Below are 9288 nucleotides of genomic sequence, written 5' to 3' on the forward strand. Positions count from 1 at the left end.
TCATCGGCATGGGCAACTGCAGAGATGACTGAAAAACTCTAAATGTTTGCTTATATAGCAAAGCCATTGGTCCCGGTTCGTGGCACCAACCGGGACTAAAGAAGGGCATTGGTCCCGGTTGGTGCCACCAACCGGGACCAATGCCCCCCTTTCGTCCCGGTTGGTGCCACCAACCGGGACCAAAGGCCTTGCGCTGCCCGCGGCCAAAAGTTTAGTCCCACCTCGCTAGTTAAGAGGGGCTCAGAGTGGTTTATAAGCCCCACTGCGGCTGCCCTCTCGAGCTCCTCTCAAATGCAGGCTTACGGGCCTAATGTCACACTATGTTGTCTGTGGGCCTATTGGGCCTTCTACGGGCCTGATTCCTGGCCCAGATTGGGTTTCTAGTCGTATTTAGGCCGTGGTGGCCCAATAGGTGGCAGTTTTTTTTCTATTTTTTTGTTTTTTTGCATTATTTATTTTCTTTTGTTTTTTGCTTTATTTTTTAATTCTTTTTTGCTTTTAGGTCAGAAAAATTATAAACTTTCTATTAGTGCCATTAGGTTTCAAATTTGAATATTTGAAATTTGAATTCTTTGAAATTTGTGTGAATCACAAGTTTGTGATTAAATTTACTATAAAAATAGTTTTTTTTCATTTTTTTGCTTTGTTTTTTGCATTATCTATTTTCTTTTGTTTTCTGCTTTATTTTTTAATTCTTTTTGCTTTTAGGTTAGAAAAACTATAAAATTTCTGTTAGTGCCATTAGTTTTAGAAAAATTATAAACTTTCTGTTATTGCCATTAGTTTTGAAATTTGAATTCAATTTTTTGTGAATCACAAGTTTGGGATTAACTTTACTATAAAAATATATTTTTTCCAGTTTTTTTGTTTTGTTTTTTGCATTATTTATTTTCTTTTGTTTTTTGCTTTATTTTTTAATTCTTTTTGCTTTTAGGTCAGCAAAATTATAAACTTTCTGTTAGTGCCATTAGTTTTAGAAAAATTATAAACTTTCTGTTAGTGCCATTAATTTTAGAATTTGAATATTTAAAATTTGAATTCTTTGAAATTTGTGTGAATCACAAGTTTGTGATTAACTTTACTAACAAATGAGCATAGATGCGCCTATAGAGAAAATTCAACCTAAATTCATAATAAATTTCTATGAATTTTAGAGAAATTCAGTATGAATTTAGGTCAAATTCCCTGTATAAGGGCATCTATTTTCACTTTGAGAGGAGCTCAACGAGGCAGAGAGGGAGGGGCTTATAAACCGGTGTGAGCGCCCTTCGGTTGGCGAGCTGGGACTAAACTTTGACCGCAACGAGGACCAACCATTTAGTCCCGTTTTGTGGCACAAACCGGGACTAATGGTCATGGGCCAGGGGCGAGGCACATCGGTCCCGGTTCGTGTGTGGAACCAGGACCAAAATGTCTAGACGAACCGGGACCAACGGCCCACGTGGCTGCCCTCTTGAGTGTTCTTGGTGAGAACATAGTTGACAAGGAGCGAACCAGGATTAATTGTATTACGAGGGCCGAACCATAAGACATTAAAGCATTTCAAATGAACTCTAAAAAAGTTGAAAGTTGGCATGGTATCATAATTTCACCCACATAGCATGTGCATGTACAAAACGGACAATGGTATCATACTTGTCTGTTACAAAGTTGGCATGGTATCATCATAATAGTTGCGGGAGAAAATCTTCACTTTTTCTTCGCTTGTGTCATTTTCTTATTGCGCCGTAACCATGGATAATCTTCATCGTTTATCAGGATGCTTGGGTCAGCCTTGACTTTGAAGGGAGGAATTTCATGAAACTTTTCATAATCTTCAGACATGTCTGTCTTGCCCTCCACTCCCATGATGTCCCTTTTTCCTAAAAGAGCTATGTGGTGCTTTGGCTCATCGTATGATGTATTCGCTTCCTTATCTTTTCTTTTTCTCGGTTTGGAAGACATGTCCTTCACATAGATAACCTGTGCCACATCATTGGCTAGGACGAACGGTTCGCCAGTGTACCCAAGATTTTTCATATCCACTGTTGTCATTCCATACTGTGGGTCTACTTGTACCCCACCTCGTGACAGATTGACCCATTTGCACTTAAACAAAGGGACCTTAAAATCATGTCCGTAGCCAAGTTCCCATATGTCCATTGTCTAATCATAATATGTGTCCTTTCCCCTATCGGTTGCCGCATCAAAGCGGATACCGCTGTTTTGGTTGATGCTCTTTTGATCTTGTTCAGTCGTTTAAAATGTATTCCCATTTATCTCGTATCATTTGTAAATCAATACAGTCAAAGATGGTCCCCTAGACAACAAGTACAGCTCATCACAAACAGTATTGTCACCTCTGAGACGTGTTTCCAACCAACTGCTGAAAGTCCTGATGTGTTCACATGTAATCTAGTCGTCACACTGCTCCGGGTGTTTGGAGCGCAGACTGTTCTTGTGTTCATCGACATACGGGGTCGCCAAGGTAGAGTTCTGTAGAACTGTGTAGTGTGCTTGAGACAAAGAATATTCGTCCCCGCATATTATTGAGTCCCCTCCAAGCATGCCTTTTCCAGTCAGTCTCCCCTCATACCGCGATTTAGGGAGACCTATCTTCTTGAGGCCAGGAATGAAGTCAACACAAAACCCAATGACATCCTCTGTTTGATGGCCCATGGAGATGCTTCCTTCTGGCCTAGCGCGGTTACGGACATATTTCTTTAGGACTCCCATGAACCTCTCAAAAGGGAACATATTGTGTAGAAATACGGGCCCGAGAATGACAATCTCGTCGACTAGATGAACTAGGACGTGCGTCATGATATTGAAGAAGGATGGTGAGAACACCAGCTCGAAACTAACAAGACATTGCGCCACATCACTCCTTAGCCTTGGTACAATTTCTGGATCGATCACCTTCTGAGATATTGCATTCAAGAATGCACATAGCTTCGCAATGGCTAATCGGACATTTTCCGGTAGAAGCCCCCTCAATGCAACCGGAAGCAGTTGCGTCACAATCACGTGGCAGTCATGAGACTTTAGGTTCTGAAACTTTTTCTCTGCCATATTTATTATTACCTTTATATTCGATGAGAAGCCAGTCAGGACCTTCATACTAAGCAGGCATTCAAAGAAGATTTCCTTCTCTTCTTTGGTAAGAGCATAGCTGGCAGGACCTTCATACTGCTTTGGAGGCATGCCGTCTTTTTCGTGCAAACGTTGCAGGTCATCCCGTGCCTCAGCTGTATCTTTTGTCTTCCCATGCACACCCAAGAAGCCTAGCAGGTTCACGCAAAGGTTCTTCGTCACGTGCATCACGTCGATCGAAGAGCAGACCTCTAGGTCTTTCTAGTAGGGTACATCCCAAAATATAGATTTCTTCTTCCACATGGGTGCGTGTCCCTCAGTGTCACTCGGAACAGCTAGTCCGCCAGGACCCTTTCCAAAGATTACGTGTAAATCATTGACCATAGCAAGTACGTGATCACCGGTACGCATGGCGGGCTTCTTCCGGTGATCTGCCTCGCCTTTGAAATGCTTGCCTTTCTTTCGACATTGATGGTTGGTTGGAAGAAATCGACGATGGCCCAGGTACCCATTCTTCCTGCAGCTTCCCAGGTATATACTTTCGGTGTCAGCTAAACAGTGCGTGCATGCGTGGTATCCCTTGTTTGTCTGTCCTGAAAGGTTACTGAGAGCGGGACAATCGTTGATGGTAATGAACAGCAATGCCTTTAGGTCAAATTCCTCCTGCTTGTGCTCATCCCACGTATGTACACCGTTTCCATTCCACAGCTATAAAAGTTCTTCAACTAAAGGCCTTAGGTACACATCAATGTCGTTGCCGGGTTGCTTAGGGCCTTGGATGAGAACTGGCATTATAATGAACTTCCGCTTCATGCACATGCAAGGAGGAACGTTATACATACATAGAGTCACGGGCTAGGTGCTGCGATTGCTGCTCTGCTCCCTGAAAGGATTAATGCCATCCGCGCTTAAAGCAAACCATACGTTCCTTGGGTCACTTGCAAACTCATCCCAATACTTTCTCTCAATTTTTCTCCACTGCGACCCGTCAGCGGGTGCTCTCAACTTCCCGTCTTTCTTACGGTCCTCACTGTGCCATCACATCAACTTGGCATGCTCTCCGTTTCTGAATAGACGTTTCAAGCGTGGTATTATAGGAGCATACCACATCACCTTCACAGGAACCCTCTTAATAGAAGTGTGTCAAAAACCATTACAGATCATCATGGATAGATAATTAAGTGACCAAATTAATAGAAGTTCATCATCTCATTGAAACCAAAGTACATACATAGTTCTCATCTAACAACATAAAGCTCTTCAGAGCATCTAAATTAATTAAACCATACATTGAAACTATGTAAAACATTTCAATGCGAAAACAAATGCGACCATAATCGCAACCAAGGTAACAATTGATCCAACGGCATAATGATACCAAGCCTCAGTATGAATGGCATATTTTCTAATCTTTCTAATCTTCAAGCGCATTGCATCCATCTTGATCTTGTGATCATCAACGACATCCGCAACATGCAACATCAATATCATCTTCTCCTCCTCAATTTTTTTTATTTTTCCTTCAAGAAATTGTTTTCTTCTTCAACTAAATGGAACCTCTCGACAATATGGTTGGTTGGTATTTTCCAGTTCACATACCTCCTAGATAAATAAAATCTATGTCACGTTGGTCGGCATAATTTTCATAAACAATAAATGAAGCAATAGTTATAAAGATAATATATACCACCTCCGAATCATAAACAGGACGAGGGCCGACAGGGGCGGATACCAAAACCATCGCACTATATAATAACAAGCAATAAAATTGTAAGAAAATTAGACAAGTATCTATCTAAAGCAAGAATTTTTTTCTTTCAGAAAGAAGATAAGAACAAGAGGCTCACCACGGTGGTGCCGACGACGAGATCGGCGCGGGCGATCGACGAATTGAAGACGGGGACGGGGCATGACGGGCCGCTAATATAAACCTAGACAAATCTCGGGAAAAATAGAGTTTGGAGGTCGTGCTTCGAGAGGAGAAAGCTTAACTAGTGTGACTCGGGAATTTCATCGAATACCTCATGTGCATAGGAGGTGAGCTAGAGCACCACAAAGCCCTCCCCTCCCCGGCCAGAGAAAAACACATCAGTGGAGTGCTCTGCTCAGGGGCGAGGGGTATATATAGGCACCTCAATGGTCCCGGTTCGTGGCACGAACCGGGACTAAAGGGCAGCCTATTGTCCCGGTTCAAGCCACCAACCGGGACCAATGGTTGTGGGCCAGGAGCCAGGCCCATTGGTCCCGGTTTGTCCCACCAACCGGGACCAAAAGGTCCAGACAAACCGGGACCAATGGCCCACATGGCCTGGCTGCCCCCTAGGCTCACGAACCGGGACCAATGCCCCCATGGGTCCCGGTTCTGGACTGAACCGGGACTAATGGGCTGACCCGACATGAACCAAAGCCCTCTTTTCTACTAGTGGGGGTGCCACCGCTGGGAAAGGACGGTTGTCCGCGCCCTGTTTGATTGGGAGGAGGGAGATGATGACTGTAAACATATCATCGGGAGGTTGCTGATGAAGTCCAGGCCTACTTGAGTCGCTTGTGGTTCTTGCTTGCCTCGCCTCTGCTTGTTGGCAGCTCCGTTCTCCACCTCCGGAGTCTCCTTGTCGGTGGCGCTTTCTGATAGAAGTGGGAGTACATGGAATATTTATTTAAAATACGACAATAGAAAGTGTATTGGTAACTAGAAGTTATTGGGTAGGAATGTAGTAAGAAAATGGAATAACAATTGGTTGCTTAAATACTACACAATTCATTTGATATTGCTGGGTAAGTCAACATGTAGGTACTTGAAAAGAAAACTTACTTCTAACAAAGTCTGGACAGATGATATCGTCGGGGAAGTTAGCATATATATCATGATAAGGCCCTTTTATGTGAAGTAAAATTATAATGCCAGCTTTCGGTACATAAAACTTAGAATTTTTTTTTCCAAGGCCAATGCCAAAATAGGAGTCACCACATTCATCAATGCTTATAGTAGCAACGATTGTAAATCCATGGTCTATGTTTAGGATGACATGCCTGCAGTCTTGATTTGTAAAGGGGAAGATTGTGTACTACAGATTCTGTTGCATAGCAAGGGACGCGCTGCAAAAAATGGTAGGATTGTTAAAGAAAATATGGTAACATGCAAATATGGGCACAAATTGAATGGACTGTCACTACAAAAAAGACACATATGTGACATTTTGGGCCGAATGAATTTTTTCCTGTCATACTTATGACACTTCTATGATGATAATTGTGACAAAACCCGGTATCATCACAGATGTGGTGGGTTCCTACTTCTATGACAAAAAATCATGACAGAAAATCGGCTTTTCATCCTGGGCGGGCCGAAGACGCAGCTGCATGACATTCTTTGGGCTGTCCATGACAGAAAAAACCATGGTAGAAACAAGGCCAAGGAAAATATCGGGGAGTTCCCGGTTACGGTGGGTGTTCGGGGGCCGAGCGATGCGTGTTTCCCTTGTACGTACACGCGTGTGTGCGAGGCGTTGGGCTCTAATTGAACCTGAGCGAGGTGTTGGGCTCTAACTGAACCCGAGCGGTTGCACTGCAGGCTACGCGGTACTGAACCTGAGCCATCGATTGATCCCTTGCTGTTAACTGAACCCAAGTGATTCCTTCGCTACTGCTGCTAACTGAAGCCGATCGATGCTGCCTCTAGATGAACAATGAGTGTTGTTGGGGGGTTTGGATGAACAGTTCTTGGTGTGGGGGTTGGATGAACAAGACCTCGTGGTGTTGCCGCTGGATGAACAGGACCCCGATCGATCGAGCTGGTTGGGGCGTGGATGAACATGACCCCGTGGAGGGTTGGTTGAACAGTAGCCGGTGGAGGGATGGATGAACAGTAGCCCGTGGAGGGGTGGTTGAGGAGGACCCCGTGGAGAGGGCTGGTTGAATAGTAGGTGGTGGAGGAGCGCGTGGTGGAGGCTGGATGAACAGGAGCCCGTGGATGAACATTCGCAGGTGGAGGCTGGAGGAGGTCGACGGGGGATGAACAGGAGCCCGTGGATGAACATTCGCAGGTGGAGGCTGGAGGAGGTCGACGGGGGATGAACAGTAGCCCGTGGAGGCTGGACGAGGTCGACGGTGGAGATGAACAATATGTCGTGGAGTCCCGTTTTGCGGTATGCCACACCCCTCCCAATGAACAGGACCCCCGTTTCGGTCGTAGCGCTCCAACACAAGTACGTTTCCGATGTTTTGCAGTAAGCTAAACCCCTCCCGGTCAATAGGACTCCGTTTCAATAGTAGGAGGTCCGTTTCCTCCGTTTTCCGGTACGCTAGACCCCTCCTGATGAACAGGATCCCGTTTTGACCGTGGCCAGTCGAGCACAAGGCCTTTCCTCTATTCTGCGGTACGCCAGGCCTCATTTCCATCGGTTGTTCCATCCAAGCCGGTTGGCTCCCGATGAACAACATGCGTTCTGTTCCTTCCCGATGAACACGATGCATTCCATTGCCTCCCCATGAACACGATGACGACGTAGTTTCTCCATTCCGACCCAGCCATGTATACGAGCCCTGGCTGTACGTATACGTGAGTAGGCATTCAAGACCCTGCCCCTATGTACGTACGTGGCCGTATTTTCTTTCTTGCACCATGGCCGCTGTATGTATGTGTACATGCTACGTGTGTGCCTCTACTACGACACGTGCGTGCCTCAACTACGACACGTGCACTTCCTTGCACGGCCACGGTACATCATTGCAGCCTGCAGACGGACCGATCGAACAGTATGTACGTACATGTTCGCGACCAGAATGACAATGCTACATACGCTTCGAGCAAGTGGGTCCCGACTATAAGACACTTCCTTGCATGCGAAGATGTAGCTGGTGGGTCCCAGCAGTCAAGGGGCGAATCATTTATTTGCCCATAATATGGATGCACTTCCTTGCGTGGGAAGATGTAGCAGGTGGGTCCCACCAGTCAGGGGAGAAAACATTATTTTTCAAGGAAAAAAGGATGCAGTTGCATGCATGTGTCCATGAGCGTGGTGCGTCCCCACTGTCAGCCTCTCACGTACAGTCATCTTCCGATGACTCTCAGTTGTTGACCACATTGACTAGACCTTGCCAAGCGCACCAAGGCCGGTGGACGACGACGAGGCCCCAGACTGGAACGACCCGGAGATGGGGAACACGCGACAGTGGAGTCACAGATGGAGAGGAGTAGGAAACTTGACTGGTTTGGGTGCGCGGTAGCACTGCCGCGGTGCCGCCCACGGGAGACACGATCAAGAACAGAGGTTGAAGAAGGAGCACGACCGTGGGATTAACATCCAACGGTCCAGCTGCTAGAATCATTTGTTAATTAAGTTGACAAAACCCTGCGTACACATCCGCTTATTAGGCCCACAAGTCAGCCACCAAATCTGACGGGTCCCAGCTATCAACAGGAGGAATAATTTTTTCACATATAAAGGAGGTACTTCCTTCCATGCGAAGATACAGCCGGTGGGTCCCAGCTATCAGGGGGAGGAAACATTTTTTGAGCTTAATAAGGAGGAACTTTCCTTGCGTGCGACCATGGACCTCGTGGGTCCCAGCCGTCAGGCTCTCCATGTACAGTCCTCTTCCGATGACTCTCGTTTGTTGACCATGCCGCGCCGAGCGCAGTGAGGCGGTGGACGACGGCGGGGCCGCATACGGGAACGACCCCGGAGATGGGAAGACAGAGCAGTGGAGTCGCTGATTGAGAGGAGGAGAAGGGTTATAACTGGTTCTAGTGCGGCGTAAACCACTTTTTGGCCATTGGCTACTCGAGCTCCCCGGTACACAAGCAGAGGTTGAGGATGGAGGCACCGGCGATGGCAGCGACCTACCAATGGTTTCAAGGGTTGTGTGTGTCTGTGTGAGCGGAAGTTGTGTTTGAGTAAATACTGCGGCAACTGAAAATTTTACTAGCCCGGAGTAACAAGGCGGAGGTATAGAAAATTTGGATCAAGGGTGAGCAGATATTTTTGAGATTGCGAGGGATGCAGAGGCAGGATTAAATGCCGGGGCTACTGAAAATTTGAATCAAGGGACTGTGGCAGAGCGGGAGTAACAGACATCGCACATGGTCTGCACATACTAATCATGTATCAAACATTAAAACCTTCCAGGCGGTAGATATTTTTGAGATTGTGAGGGATGCAAAGGCGGGAGTTTTGGGGGAGCGAGAGCTAGTGTGCTTGACATGCCGGCTGTGGA

Source organism: Triticum dicoccoides, chromosome 3B (genome assembly GCF_002162155.2).
Source record: "Triticum dicoccoides isolate Atlit2015 ecotype Zavitan chromosome 3B, WEW_v2.0, whole genome shotgun sequence".
Lineage (NCBI taxonomy): Eukaryota > Viridiplantae > Streptophyta > Magnoliopsida > Poales > Poaceae > Triticum > Triticum dicoccoides.